The sequence below is a fragment of the Cryptomeria japonica genome, chromosome 10 (genome assembly GCF_030272615.1).
Source record: "Cryptomeria japonica chromosome 10, Sugi_1.0, whole genome shotgun sequence".
In the NCBI taxonomy this organism is placed as follows: Eukaryota; Viridiplantae; Streptophyta; class Pinopsida; order Cupressales; family Cupressaceae; genus Cryptomeria; species Cryptomeria japonica.
The window spans coordinates 202,786,978-202,804,802 of NC_081414.1; positions in this window are offsets into that span (position 1 = coordinate 202,786,978).

Sequence of the window (17,825 nt, forward strand, 5' to 3'; positions counted from 1 at the left end):
GACTATGAAGAAAAGAATAGCAATAGAGGGAAAGGACAAGATAATGAGTAGAGGATAACCAAAGAGAAGACTATCATAATGATAATGAATATAAGGAGGAGAAATATGCAAGGATTATGAGGACAAGATGTGAAGAGGCCTTTAGGAAGAATATAAGTACCAAAATTTTTAAGACAAAGTGGCCTAGTAGATAAGAAAAATGCATAAAAGACAACTTAAGGATATCAGTCATGTTTATAACCATTTTGGTGATAGTGTTAATGGAATAATATTTCACATCCATTGACCAAGACACTGAGTAAGGATAATCCATCAGTAGAAAAGTAACAAAAGATAATAGTTTATAGGTATTTGGTGAGTTGGGTAGAGCTATGGAGACCTTAAATGAGGTATAAACAATCATTAGCATACATGATAGTGAGTAGACCTAAGCAAAATGATCACAATCCTATAAAATGTAGACAGATTTATGATGTAATCTCCATGTTAGGGGAAAACATGCAAAAAAGAGAAAGTGGAAAGTAATGCATGGGTGAAGACATGTGACAGTGAGATGAAAGAACACAAACTTGTGATTTTTTTCATTAACAATGCAAGTCTCTAAATGAGAATAGAAATGACAATATTGATCAATTTAAGAAAACAAAACACCACCCAGTCAAAGGGACTAATAAGGGTTCTTAGGTGTCTTTTTAGTTGCATAAAGGTCTCTTGAAAATAGGAACACATGTAATAAGTGTTTTCAAGCAATTATGATACTTTTTGAAGAATTCCAAGAGGTCTTTAATGACCTATTTTAGTTCGATCTGAGCCAAAGACTTTCTCAACTTCAAAAGTAAGGAAACACATGTCCTATAACATTTGAGATGTGGTTAAATAGTTGTAAAGGTGGAGCGAGAATATAGTGATAGATAAACCAATATAAGGGTAGTTTGAAGGAACTTTGACCCAATTTCAAGACCGGTCAGATATCTACGAGCATTTCCAACAAAATGCAAACATCTAGGGACACCTGCAACCAAAAAAGCAAGACATGTGTCTTCCTCTCTTTATTTTAAATACTACAAAATTTTAGGGGATGATTGTAGGCTACAAAAACACACTTAGGACTCAATTTTAGAAGTTCTTTCATTTTTCTGCTAAGTTATAACTTTTGAAATTTCTTCTGGAGCAAAGAAAAGTTGTCTTGTGACTCAAAATCAATCATCTCTTTTATTGAACAGTGGAAAAAACTCATTTTCAATAAAATAACAAGTATCTTTCAGGCTATATCATTGTACTTGAGCATCTTTTTCTATCAATAAAGTTCAATTCTATTGCCTCCAAAATCATGTTTTCTTGTGTACTATGATGGTTGATACATTTTTTTTGTGATTCTCATGAAATCCTTGAAGAAATGTCTTATTGAACCAGCACTTCAAATAGAAAAATAAAAGAAACATATTCATGCAGGTTGTTAGTTGTATAATGTGCAAAGTCATTCATTAAATATGAAAACTCTTGCTTTCCTTTTAAAGATTGTACAAAATAAATCTTCTTGCAAAATATTGATGTATGGGTATATGTAATTCTACATTTGTGTTGAAACTCAATTGAATAGTTAAAAAATTGTTTGTCAAAACTCTGATATAGGTCTTACTAAATATTCAGTGCATCACCAACATAGTTGTAGGTTTACTTTCAATCATTTCTTCACCCTTTTCCTTGAGAATATCAATTTAAAGTAGAATCTAGGAGGCAAGCATAGGAAGCAACCTTCTATGGAGGTTAACTTTCATTATGGGTAACCCACAACCTAAAAGTGTTACAATGTCTCACAAGGTTGTTGTGTTAATAGCTCAATGAAGAGTGCAAGCTTTTGTGATAACAATAACATAAAAACAAGTGGCATACTCTTGTGCTATGTTTGTCTTGTGTCATGATTCTCATGTACCTCATTTTACTCTTGGGTGTGTGCATGTAAGTGAGAGCCAAAAGTGGCCACCTTTTTCCCCTAAAATCAATAAAAACTAATCTTGGATGAGAAATTTAAGATACCCACATGATCAAAATTTCAAGATGTGACAAGAACAATATTAGTTGTGCTTAGATTCTAGTTTCTAAAGTACTCTCTTTTTTTTTAAATGGTGGAGATTAAGAGGTTCAAATAGGAGGAGTGCATAAAATGGTCTTAGTGTATCAAAAAAATATAATGTAGTATTATTTGTGCTCCCTCTAAAATGTGACTTTTTAAAAGTATTTTACACACCCCTTCATTAGAAATTTAACTAACATCGTGTAATTTTTGCCAATTTTTTCTACTACATTTTTTATGAATATATACTTTTTGATTAATTTTCAAAGTAGAGACATCCTACAAAATAAGAAAAATTGGGTGTGCTCTCCACTTAATTTTGAGAAAACTAATTTGTTTATTTTAATGTGTAGAAAGAATTTTAGAATATTAAAATATAATTTGTTTCAAATTTTGACAAATGGATCAACAATAGCACCAAAAACCTATGCTTACATTTAAAAAAAAAAATGAAAACGCTATCAAAAGAAATTAAATATTAAAACTTTAAAAAAATTAATATATTTTTTGATTAGTAAAAGAGTGATTTTATTTGAGAAATGGTGTGTGGCATGTTTGATTGAAGTTATTCTTGAGGGTCAAAATGAATAATTCTCAAAATTTATTGTTTTGACTTCAAAGTGTTAAAAGACTATGTGACGGTAATGCACAAATTGTCAAGATAAGGAAGTGAGTTTAAATTGAAATTGTGATAATGTGTTGGGTTTGCTTCCTTTTGTGATTGATTCAAATGAAAGTGGTGCATGGGTTAAATGAAAGGGTGTGGCTTTGACTTAAAAATCTATGTGAGAAGTGCAAGCAATGTTCTTTTCTAGCAAGGGAAGGATTTCGCAATTTCACAATTAGAAGAGGTTTGATAAAATGAAAGGTGCAAAATGTAGTAGGAGCCGCAAAAAGTTTATTGTACATGCAAAGTTTTGATACTCAATCAGATCAAATTTAAACACTCAAGGAGGTGCAAGGATGTTGACCGAAAAGCTTTGATCAATTGTAGCACAGTTAGATGCCTCCTACAAGGAATACAAGGTTGTCTCATATTGCTATAAGCCATATGTAGACCCATATACAAACTACCAGACATTGTGAACTATAAAAATAAATCCATCCTCTCTACCTCGCTCACAACATGATGATGCATATTTATTAGCTTGACTCATAAAATAGTTGAAGTTGACTATGCTTGGACTGCATTTGGTTGGCATACTGATAGCATCATCTCGCAACAAGGATAGGAGAGAGAAATGTGAAGTTGTGAAAGACTCTATTGTTGTGAAATGTTTCCTTTGACCGTGCATTCACTTCAGTTTGCTGGTGCTTTCATTGGCATATGAACATTACACCATTTCGCAACTATGAAAGGGTAATGTTGAGTGTAGTTTGCAGATGGTGACATATTTTCCAACGTAGAGAGAATGATAAGAGCTCCATTAAAAAAAGTGGTGGTTGTGCCATATATGGGTAATGTAGAGAATGAAAGCAGATTAATAATTGTGATGGCCTGTATAAAGGCGATAGAACTTAAGTTATGAAGAAAGAAAAGGATAGCGATAGGCTATACTATCGAGTGCAGGAAAATCAGAGCCCTTTAAGAAGAAAAGAAAAAGGTGAAGCATGGGAAAATGGTGGAAATGGGGCATTCAATAATGATAATACACCATTTGTTGTTCCCCTTGTGTTTTAGATTTCGTATGCTTTTTTTGTTGTCGCAAATCAAAAGAAGATAAAAGTGCGAAGTGTGTACAGCATGTACAAATTAGGGCTAGCTTTCTTCACTACTTATTCTCTTTTCTTCTTCATTTTGAGAGGTTTTTGTTCTAGGTTCTGGTTTTTTGTAATTTCTTTGTACAGTGAAGCTAGTATAGGGTTAGGCAAGTCTTAGAAGTTCAGGCAAAATGTGGTAATCTTCAGTCTGATAATGGCAAGTAGATTTAATCTTCAGTTTAGGAAGATGTATGTCATATGGTTAACGTCTCCTGTGTATATTGTAGTGTCTTTTTAATCTGAATGATAAAGTATTATCATGGTTTTCATTGCACATTTGGGCATTTAGTTGATGGATTCTGTTGAAAGAGCAGGTTAAACTTTGCTTTCATTTGAATGTCGGGGACATTGTTATGATATAAGGATTTAAAAGAATGTTAACAATATATGTTTTAGGACTATTAAAACTGTGTTTATGTTATTATCAAGTGGGTTATTTCATTATGATTCTATGATGGATAAGGCACCAATCTAGTTACTTTCTTATGTGTGAGTCTTGAAAGAAATAACCATTGATAAATCTGAAGAATCTTTTTCTTTCATGTTTAGTTTTATTTGAGTTTTTTTTTGTGTTTTCATAGAGTTTAGAGAAGGTAGAGGTTGTGCTTGAGAATTGTTTATTTGTGATTCCTCTATATATTTGGGATGAAGAAATGTTTAATTTATTGGTTCTTAGTATTATTCAAAGTGTAAGGGATGATGTCTTTAAATGTAATGAAGTGTGAAAAATCTTTTATTTATGTATTTTAGAATCATCCACACTTCAAGGTCTATAGTATATTGGTTGGTATAGGGTTCATCATCTTTTTAGACTTGTAAGTAGGAACACCCTCCTGAGTCATGTGGAACTCAAAGTGCAAAAGGTTGGTTTTAGCCTTGTTCATTGATCTTTCTTGTCTTCACTTTGATTATAGTACAAATCTCTATCCTAAATATTTTGATCCATTGGTTTAGACATTGTATCTTCTCTTAACAATGAGGGCTGCAAGAAAAAACACCAACAATGATAATTCGATTGATTTATGTGGTTGTGTTACTTAATTTACCATATTAGAAATTTCATTTAGAGTTCTTATAAATTATCACCTGTATAGTATGCATTGTTATTTATATCTATTTTGGATAACATTATATATTGCAAATTATGTTAGCTCTAGCATTAACCATTGTATTAATTATGGTGTAAATACTTAGTTAACTTTAGGGAAAAAGTACCATTACATTTGGTATCAAAGCTTAATGATGAGTGCTTCAAATCTTTGGAATTTTTTTTGTACTTTAAAATTTCATATATATATATAGACATAGACATAGACATAGACATATGTTGATTAGGTTGAAAGGATCGGAATACTGAGAGGGGAGGGTGAATCGGTATTCCCACAAATATAAAAACTTTTTTATAACTTTAATCTTCCACAGAGATACCAATCTTCATCAAACAAACTTAATAGATATAAAACAATAAATGAAGAATAAACATGAAGAACACAACCACAAGACAAACACTGGATTTTATACGTGGAAAAGCCAAATGGGAAAAACCACAGAGAGTGTTAACTCTGAGGAGAATATAACTAGTTATATGGTGTTTACAAAAGGGGTGGCTCACTGCCAGATTACAAAAGGGGCTCATTGTCAGATCGCTCATTGCAAAGATACAAAGGAATGGCTTACTGTCGGAATGCTCACTACAACAGAAAAGGTTGAACTGAAAAGGATTGCATCTCCAAATGCATATGATCAATTCAAAGATTAAGCTCATATTACAATTTACAAACTATTACAATAGATCTTGTTAGAGATCTTTGTACAACTATCCTACAGCAGATCTGGTGGACTACTGCACTACGCAACACTATCTGTCTTCGATGTCTACAACTCACACTTCACACACTACTACCTTCGCTGCTAACTCTCTTTCGCATATCTCATGAACTTCCTCAATCTCTTTCTCACACACACCTTCATGTCATACCATTACCTCATGATACTACACACACACACACACACACACACACACATATATATATGTACACACACACATATACATATGTGTGTGTGTATACACATATATACATACATGTATATACATATATATATATATGTATATATATGTATATATGTATATACATGTATATACATGTATATATATGTATATACATATATATATATATGTATATACATGTATGTATATATCTGTATATATATGTATATACATGTATGTATATATATGTATATACATGTATGTGTATATATGTACACTAGAGGGAACAAATAAAAAATAGTGTGTCAGCCAAGCCCAAGACATTAGCAAGGCACATCTGCAAGATCTCTACACGCTTTCCTTTACATACCTCATTTGCTAATGCATATGCCGAGATTACCATAGTGAGACAGGGTCATCTGAACTCAAGAATACTGACCCATTATAACAAAATTAAGCATAATATCTACAAACTATAGACTCCATGTATACCAAAGATACCATAGCACAAAACCTAAAGATATACTACTGATATGATCAAAACAGCTAATACCGGGACACATAACTGATACCGAGATTAGTGAGAACTCAAAATTCTGGAACAAGGATTTTCCAAAGATTACCACATTATATTATCTCCATCATACTGCATCATAATGTCTATCCATAACAACAACATCTATCCATAACAAAAGAACTGCACATACTGACTACATACAACATCTAGACCAATATCCAGACCAATCCAAGCTACATATGTTGTCTCGTCCAAACCGGATAGCTGATTTGACATGAATAACAACAATATCAACAATGTTCACACAAGTCTAACAACATATACATATATATGCATATAGGGATATGTATGTATACATACATACATACATATATATAGGGATATGTACACACACACACAAATATATATATATATACACACACACACACACACACACACACACACACACACACACACACACACACACACACACACACACACACACACATACACATACACATACACATACACATACACATATATATATGTATGTATGTATGTATGTATGTATGAATTTTATCATTTATAATAGAGTATATTTTAACTTTAATAAATATATAAATATATCTCTCTTTTTAAAATGATCAACACATACCTTTTTCTTATTTATTCAAGAAATAATCTTTTATATTAAACCATTCAAACCCACTCACTATTTACACTTATATATTTGATATGGCCATTAATGAGTTATTAATGCTTTGTGTTGAGAGCTTTGATCAATTGCATATAGACTATGTGTGCCTTACCAAAAGAATACCTCTCTTTTCTAAGGGGTTGAGACATTTTATTGTAGGGGTTGTGTTTCTAAATATGACGTTCTATTCATTCGTTGCCATGTGAACCATAAAGAGGTATTTATCATGTATTTTTTCACAAGAAATTTAGCCTACGTTGATACTCTATGTCATCCAAAATGAGGCAAATCATTCCACGAAGTTGCTTTTTATCTTGGTGCTAGAAGAATGTTGTGCCAAATCATTTGATTATAGTCATTCATAAGTTTGAGATTTCTACTGAAATAACACTTCTAAAGTATGTGTCAGTCCATTCATTAGTAAGTAATGTTGATGTTCAGTTATGAACAAGTGTACATTACTTTGTAGTTTTGTGGCAATGACACTTTTGGCTAGGCTTTCATGTTCTCTACATATCAGTTTGAAATAATGTCCACATTCTCTATTAAAGTGAGTATATTATTTAAAATGTGTTTTGAATTCTAAGGCAATCATCAAATACAAAGTCCACAAAAGCATTGTTTGAGGATAGAAAATTTGATTGGATAATCTTACTAATACCATTCACTTAAAATATAATTGTTGGCACTTATAAGTATCTTGAGTTTTCAGACCATCAAATCAACAAGTATCTTAAGTACAAAGATGTAATGGCGTAATTTGGAATTAGGGTTTCACATTAAGGGTGACAAGGGCATTTTGGGATGACATGGTCTAGGACCAAGGCGCTCCATACCTTGGTCCTCCAAAATCAAGACCAACCAATCAATAAATAAGGGAGCATAGCCTCTGAGATAGGGCCCACCCAGCGGAGTCAACAAGTGACATCAAGGTTGGAGTAAAATGGGGCCAAAATGGGCCTAGGAGGGATGAAAATGAGACACACTAAAATAAGAGCACAAATATGAGGTGTAAATTAGATCGGTTACAATTTATGATGCTACAGAAGTATGTATTATTTGCTAACTATTGTCATTTTATGACCCCACTAGTCTCCTATTGAAGCATTTCTCTTCAAGGTTTTAGGTTTTTTCCTCATTTGGTAGGTTAAAACCCCCTTAAACCCTCTACCTTTTATTCTTTTCCAAGCCTGAATTCTTTTTTTGTGTTGACCTATTATCCCGGTTTCCAACCACTTAAGTCACAACTTAAGTGCTTCCCTACCATTGAGTTGACTGGCCCCATTTCCTAGTGCATTATCTCCTTTAATCGGCAACATATTTTGTCTTGTCTACTTTTATTGAACACTATAGATGTTGAGAGTAGGGGGTGAATTAACATATACTAAAACTTTATTATATTAATAACATATATTCCACAACATTCATTCATCACATATGCATGTGAATAACTAAAACAACAAAATATCCATGCAAGAACACCAAGATTTTACGTGGAAAACCAAACTAGGAAAAACCACGATGAGAATCAAACTCACAATATATGAAATAGGCTAGGGAGCTCATTGTTCTTGACTTGCAAGCTAAGGCACACAACCTTAGGTAAATATACAAAGGGAGACTTTCACAACTAAGGCACATTGCTTTAGGGCAAGATACACAACATCTATCGAGATACGATAAGAATAATAGATTGAACTACTAATGAGAATAGCATCTATCAATATACAGATAACAATTCCCAACTTAATACTCATCTAATCCAACTTTCATATCTATACTGTAACACATTTGGACCTTTGTATCAACTCAAACTTTGCATCACAGCCACATCATACATCGTACATCTATATTTCCATATCATGTATCTCTTAACACAATTGATCTATTCTTTATATACCAATCAAATCATCAATAACCTTTATTAGGTTGGCTTAAAGATGTGTTGTGTATATGCATCATTGACCCAAAATATTACATGTGAAAGGAAAAAGCGAGTGTAAATATTCACACCATGTTGGCACACCTTCCAATTATCTACAAAAAGACTCTACATGCAACCACACAAACCAAAGACACATAAGTCAGCTCATATCAATCTGTCTTACCCAAACATTAGTTTTGGATCCAAAAATAAGATATGTGGACCACCACAAAAGAATTACAATGTGATAGGAACATAATCCAATGATCCACAACATCCTCAAAGTACTAGCAAGACAAGAAATACAACACATTCCTCCACAACATTCTGAAACCGCACAAACTCTAAACACAAACATAGATAGCTTTTGCAGTTTAACATTTGTCCATCAAAACTAAAATTTATGAAGATTTGTCTATCATAAACATTCTACTCCAATTTGAAAAGAAATATGATACAAATCTAACACAACTATACACTACCAAACAAAGATACAATTCACCAGAACAGTCACCAGAGATATTCACATAGTTTATGAACCAAGCAAAAGAATATCAATCCACTAGAAACACAACATACCATTAGGATATACCATCTAGAGCACTTACAGTAAGTTTCCATATATAAAACATCATATCCACATAACATATATATCTCTACATCCTATCACTTACAGGTAAACATCCAAATTCAACCAATACCAAAGACTCAACTAGAATACTACTAGGCCATACTCATCTACATCATGTCGATTCTAGACCACCAACAAGCCTTCAACCAGATCAATGATATACTCCATATATCACTACATTATATTACTTCCGGACCAACATCTAGACTAGACTACGAACAAGTTTGACATCAATGACAACAAAGACTCATGTGTGCAACAATCTTCCCTTTTTCATTGATGGCAACATAAAATACTTCTCCCCCATATACAAACAAGATATTTCTTTGCCTTTGACATCAAATACAAAGGGCAACTCTACTCGCTATAAAACCATACAAGTCTATAACTCCCCTAACAAAAATAATCACTTACATCATAGATATTCAAAAAGAACAAAATGAGTACAACTACCTGCAAAAACTGATTGTCTAATAGATGTCATACATTACCGGCAAAATGTCCTTGAATTATTTTTTAAGATCCACAATAGAAGGTTCCCATGAACGAATAGTAGTAGAAATAATTCTACTCTAACACTCACACACTCAAGACTCAAATTTACTACAACATCAAAAATATCAGTGTAGCGTCATAAATTATAACTGATACAATTCACACCTCATATTTGTGCTCCTACCTTAGCATGTCCTATCGTCATTCCCCCTAGGTCTATTTTGGTCCTCTTTGCTCCAAACTTGATGTCACCTATTGACACTGCTAAGTGGGCCCCATCCCGAAGTTTTCTTCCCTCAATTTTTAAGTTTCTAGTCGTATTTTTGGAGGACTAGGGCATGGAGTGCCTTGGTCCTAGACCAGGACACCCCAAACCACCCTAGTCCCCCTTAAATAGGACCCAATTTGAATATGGGTAGGCTCTCTCCCTCCCTGATGGATTTTGGAACCTGTGGCTACACTTGACCGTTGGACATCGACCTAATTAGTAATTTACCTAGGGAACCCTATATAAATATATACTATCAATTAATTTGGGCATAACAAACATACCCCCCATCATTTGTGCATCCATCAAGCATTCATCATGGGTTAGTGCAGGATCATGGGGGGCCAAAAAGTGGCAATGTGAAAAAATAGCCTTTTCCACTCGCCTAAAAACGTGAAAATCCGTGTTGACTTTTTGCTTGGCCTGGGTGTCAATACACATTGGCATGGTAAACACCTAGGCAAATCGGATACCCAATTTTTATAGGTAATTTTAAATTAAAAAATAAATTATATATAATATAATATAATATAATATAATATAATATATTATATATTATATATTATATATTATATAATACGTATTATATAATATATTATTATATTATATTATATATTATATAATACATAATATATTATTATATTAAATTATATATTATATAATATAATGTTATTTTAAAATAATTTAAGTATAAAAATTGGATATCTGATTTTATTCGATATCCGATTTCTCTGAGACAATAAAGAGGATTGTGACAGCCCGTGGGTTATTTTTTACCCATGGGCTGCGCGAATTCAAGCAAATTCGATATCTAGTTGGACTCGATATCCAATTTTGAGACCCAAATTTGCAAAAAAATCCAATAAAAGGTAGGATTTTTATTGTTTTTCATCATTTTCATTCAAATTTTTGCATTTTTTTAAAGTTTATTTGTTTTTCATGAAAACTAGGTTTTTTTAAATCAAATACAATATTGTTCAAATTTGTTAACTAAATTCAATTGTTTATATTCAATTAGGTTAAAAATGGGGGATAACAGTGAAAACTTTGATAAACCACAATAGCAACAACCAAACCCTCCTGCACAAAACCCTCATTTGCCAAACCCCCCCTCAATTCAGGATTTAATTGCACAAAATTTGAACCAATTGAGGGGGATTGCAGATGTCTATCATAGGATCCCTCTCCTGAACCTAATGTTTGATCCCCTCACGTCCATCATAAAGAGTATAGAAACTGTCACCGAGGAGCACAATGTCGCTCTTTTATGGTGAGATTCTATGAGGGAAAAATATGCAGATGGATTGTCCTATAAGGAGATCAAGGATCTTGAGATATCTAAAGCTGATATCACCGCATTGTTTGTGAATCCTCACACTGGTCAACCCATATACCCCAAAAATTGAAAAAATTTCTATTAAATGGTGCACAAATGATGATATTGTGAAAAACTTTTGGGTTCGTTGGTGGATGGTTTTCGATAAACCACCCAACAACAATCTTGATGTCCCCTTGTACTTCATCAAAAAATTGTATGCTGAGTTTGTTTTAGGAAAACATGTGAACTACTTTGACATCCAATCTTTCCAGGGTGTGGGTTTAGGTATGCCCCAAGATAAACCTGGGGCAGTCAAAGTAGTATGTTGGAACCCTAAAATTTGCAATTTTTAGAATTCCAAATTCCAAGACAAGGAGCAAGAAAAATTATATATATATATATATATATATATATATATATTGAATAGGTACAAGTAATATATTTTATATTTGTTGCACAATACGAAACCATAACATAAACAAAATAATGGGCATAAAAAATGGAGTGTGAAGCACCAAAGGGGGTATTTACAACATTTAAAGACCATTTATCCATTATATACCCATAAAATAGCCTTAAAATACCTCTAATATGTCTAAACAGCTTGTAAAGTGACAATTAATTACATAAACTAAGGCAATTTCGGGATTTGGAATTATTTTTATTTAAAAGGGGGGTGTCTTTTCACCCAAAGGGGTATAAAAACCATTCAAACACATATATATGTGTGATGTAAAATGTAAAGAGAGAAGAGAATAGAGAGATACAAGAGGTGGAGGCAATTTTGTACTTTTAAACTTTTTATCAAAAATAACTAGTTGCATTTTCTTTCTCATATGTGTTGAGAGTTAACATATTTTCAGAAGGCAATTGCTTATGATATTATCTAAAGGAGATAAGGTTATTTGTGTTCTTCCAATAAAATTCTTTGTTTCATATTGTAGATTTGGATCAAAAAGATTTACTTGCGAATTGTAATTGTTCCTTGTAATTCTTCCTTGGATGGTCTCTTAAAGTTAGGGTTAAATTCATTCAGGCGGTGTACAATATAGACATTGAAAAAGAGCTCATAAGAAACAGTAACTGACAGACTCATCGAGAGGGGGTGGGCTTAAAAACTGTCTCATAAGTTTGCACAATAAGTCCTAAAGAAATATAAGACTATGTAGCCCAAATAAGAGGAAAGGCACTGATCATTTGTAAACAAACCCTTTAACCATACCAATTACCCTTTACTTTCAAGCATTAGGATTAGTAGAGTAGGTATAGTAGGTAATTTAGCCAAAGTGTAACATATATACTTTTGTAAGATACATAGATCAATACACACATCTGAAATCAGTCTGTTTAAGAAACTTATGCCATTTTGAGACTAGGAGATATCAGATTAAGACACTAAATCTGCTATAAAAAGCATTAGTTGAAGGAACAACTAGTGAGTAGGTATACCCGCCTAGGTCCTGCAGAGCCTAAAGTGAGAGAGTTAGTAACCAAATAGGTTCACTCTATAAGTTGGCCAAGTCAATTGGAGGGTTTGATCATAGGAGTTGGCATCTCCTTAGAACCTATCCAATCTGTTGATTTGAGACCCAACAGATTGGCGACTCTGCTGGGGACGAATTATTAAGACTCTGTTGTGGGAGAGAACTCAGAAGAAAGAAAAAACTTTCCTCTTAAGAAGAGAGGTGTTGACTCTGAATTAAAAAAAGGGAGAGGAATATCTATGGACGAAGGGAGATCAGTCACAAAAGGACAACCTTTATCCCAGTTAGATTTCTCTCAACTAAAGAACAAAAACAAAGAAGAATCCATGAATGAATTCATGAGAGAAAGGTACAATCAGTATAAGTATGAAAACAACCAATATTCACCTTTAAGAGAACAGGATAAAGCAACTACTTCAAGCCCAGTAAATGAGGATTTGGTTGCAGCATATAGAGCCCAAAAGGGCCGATATCAAATTCCCCCTGGTTTTGAATATCATGAAGCACGATCCAGACAAAACACATCGCCTTCATCGGGATCAGGTATGGCAGATCCTGCAGATAGATTTACAGATTTAACTAGAAAGATGATGGAGGCAGCTGCTGAAATGAGAGATTCTGGAAGGACTCAGGAATGTTTGGAGCTATGTGCTAAATTAGGCATAAATGTTGGTGAGGACGACTTTAATCAAGATGTAAACAATTACAGAAAAAAATATGCTCAGACAGATCAGGGAGTGAGTAAAACAAAGAGTAATGATTTTAAGGTTTATGAGAACCCCTTGTTTGGTGACAAAAGGAATGATCATGTGCAATCGAGTGCACCACCAGTCCAACCGAATTTACATAATAACTTTGCTGCTCATAACCAGTTTCCACCTCAAGGTCAATTTTATAACCAATGTCCACCCCCTGATCAATTTCAATATCAATACCATAATCAATACCCTTTTCCTTATCAAAATCAAATGCCCTTATATGATAACATGAACCAAAACTTTAGGAATCCTCATGGGGGACATGGGCTAATGAATATGGAACGAATGAGGCAGTTTGATTTCTCAGGAATGATGGTGTACCCATATCCTATCCCGAATGAAATCAGGACTGCAATACCAAGATTTACTGGAAGTAATGCAATTATAGGGGAAGCTCATTGTAAGGCTTTTGATGCAGTAATAGAGGATTTTGGCTTACCGCATGAAGATGTTAAGATCGGGTTATTTATGCAGTCATTAACAGAAGATGCAAGAGATTGGTTTAGAGTGTTGCCTGATGCATCCATTAGAAGTCTTGCAAAATTCAAAAGCTTATTCCTTGAACAGTATGGAGACCATAACAACCCTGAATTTGCTTTGCATGAGATCATCAGCATCAAGAAGGAGCAAAATGAATCAGTGGTAGACTTTAACAAAAGATTTAACAGGGTTCTAAACAAAATTCCCAATAGGATGAAGCCGATACCTGAGGTAAGCATTCTATACTACATCAATGCTTATGATAGTAAAACAAACTATGAGCTGAGAACCAGAAATCCTAGAGACCTCTGGGATGTTATGAAAGCTACCATTGTTATAGAAAATAACAGGAAGGTCGCTGGTAAAGTGGGAAAAAGAGATATCGTAGGTAGAAGACAATAATATATGATAGCTTGTAAGTTTCCTATTATACAAATTTTGACGGATACATAATATAATCAGTCGTCTTTTCTTTGCATATGTGCTATGGATTATTTTATTTTGTTGTTGGCAGTTGCTTGTGATATTATCTAAAGGAGATAAGGTTATTCATATTCTTTGAGTGAAATTTATGTTGTATGTTATAAGGTTGAAATAAAAGTTCTGCTTGCGAATTATAATTGTTCTTTGCAGTGCTTACTTGGATGGTCCCTTAAAGGTAGGGTTAAATTCATTCAAGCAACTTATGATATAGGCATTCAATTGATCTCACAAGAAATAGTAACTGACAGATCCATAAGGGGTGGGTTTAAAAACTGTCTCACAAGTTCACACAGTAAGTCCTAAGGAAATATAAAGACTCTGTAGCCCAGATAGCAAAGAAGGCACTGGCCATTTATAAGTTACAACTTATCACCATATTCATCGCATTTTATTTTAAAACAATAGGAGTAATTGAGTAGGAAGCATAGAGTAAGTTGGCAATAGTGTATACATATAAAATTCTAAGCACAAAGATCGAATAGCTTCTACAACAACAATCTTGAACTCATCTGCTATATCTCCATCCTAGGAACTTATGCCATTCTGAGATAGGAGGAAGCCAGATCAAGATACTTAATCTGCTATAAAAGGCACTAGTCATTGAAAACAACTAGTGAATAGGTATACTCGCCTAGGTTCTGCAGAGCCTAAAGTGAGAGAGTTAGTAACCAAATAGGTTCGCTCTATAAGTTGGCCAAGTCAATTGGAGGGTTTGATCATAGGAGTTGGCATTTCCTTAGAACCTATCCAATCTATTGATTTGAGACCCAACATAGTCTAGGGCCCATATGTACCCCCTCCTCCTATTGATCCCCCACCTCCAATGCAGCATCCAAATATCATCTATGAGGCGGCGTCACGGACCATATCGACTATTCACTCTTTGAGTAGCCTTTTGGTTTCTCAATCTAGGGTAGTAGCTCAGCCTTCTTTTGATGGTAGTAGTGCATCTAGTGGCATTGACATGTCCTCCTCAGCTCCACACAATTGTGTGCTCCATAGTTGTGTCATGTGTGAGCACCTATGCTTGGGTCCAGTTAGACAGCCTATTGATCCTCCTGCGCACATTGCAGATTATGAGGTGCATGAGATGCACGATGCACCAGATGTTAAGACAAGGAATGGATGATACCCTGGAGAGTCCTCGCATGCTAGAGGAGAGGAGGCACCTTCATCATACGTTGATGATGTAGTGGCAAGATTTATATTTTCACAGTTCATTCTATATTTTAAATGAATATTTATAATCTAGATAATATTAAGTACTAGTGTTTATTTACATGGTCTATTTAATAGTTCATGATAGAGGAGGAGTTGACATAGATCCAGGAGGGCACCTTCATGGCCATTTCATTTGGCCTTGATAGCTTTATGGTACATATATTATTGCACCTAGTCGTTTGTATTTTATTGTACATTCATGCTCATCATTTATATTGGCATTAATTAGATTATGTAGTAACTTGCTTGTATATCTTGTTTTACTCTTGTAGGGCACAAGTAGTGTGAGTGTGGGGCTATGCGATTTGGGATCTGGTAGTGCAGTTGGAGACAAGGGAAAAGTAATTGAATGCAAATATGATTGAATGAATAGTTTAAATAACTTATAATGATTATACGCGTCTAGACATAGATTGATAGTTTCACATACTTGTTGTGTATATGTACAAAACATTCTTCGCTTCACATCCTTGTTGACTACACCCACTATACCTAAAGACAACAACGAAGAAGAAGAAGAAGAAGAAGAAGAAGAAGAGATGCCTCGGGTACATGTGTTTATTTTATTTTGTGTTTAGTAGATATAATTTGTTATTATTAGTGACAATTATATGCTAACTTGTATCAATGTCATGTTTGTGAACATATGTAGTTGTGTATGAAAATATTAAAAACATACCTCCTCTACCGAAAACATACATCAAGAGTCTTCCAAAGTCGAAGAGAAAACATGGAGATGAGGTAAACAATAATAGTTCAATTATACTTCATTTTTATGTTAACTTTTTGAATGTGAGTTATAGAATATAACTAATCTTAATCGTGGTTTGGTTTTTCTTGTGCATGATCCTTCAAAGTTGAGCAGTTCAGCAAAGAGGATCGATTTTGATGATCCATCAGTAGCTTAGGATGTTATAGATGATTTTGGGATGCTTACATGTCTAGTTGGCATGTATATTTTGTATATGGACATACATTCATGTATATAGACATACATTTTGTTTGAGTTGGCGTTTATGCCATATTTGTGTATGGACATACATTGGTAATCATTTGAAAGTTATATATATACTGAAATTGATATTTGATCATATAAATTGTTGCTCATGTGTGCATGGTGTTATCATTTTAAACTTTAATCTTCAATCTAATAATTAACAATGGTTAATAATGGTTATTTAATGAACAATACAATTCATTTCATTTCATCATAAATATTATTTGTATAATCTTTAGATTATATATAATTCATTTCATCTAAATTGTAAGTGTTAAATTTGGTTGCCTTTGGCAACTTCACCAAATTTAATGACCTCCTTTCTCATCAGGCCTCCACGAGGTCAAATTTGGAAGACAAGTGTTTTGAAGGATTCTCAATGTAAATAAGGTGAAATATTATCATTTTTTATGTAATAAGGTCATCTAGACCAATATTTGTCATGTCTAGTCATAAGTTACTCATATTGGCAAATTGCTCAAGATTGCTCAAAAGTTGTAAAAAGTTATCAATGGGGGATTCATTTGTCGAAATGATTCATCTCGGTTTTTCAATATTTCCTACGATTTTATTAGGGTAGCATTTTTTTAGTTGGCAAAAAAAATCATTAGTCTCATTCAATCAAATGTTGTCGTGTGGCCAATTTCTCGTTCTGCTCGTCGTGATCACAAACCGTCAATCCGAAATGTCTAGTTAGGCATTCTTATCCTATGCATGCTCCTATTTTTTCCCCCCACTCGGTCGAACACTT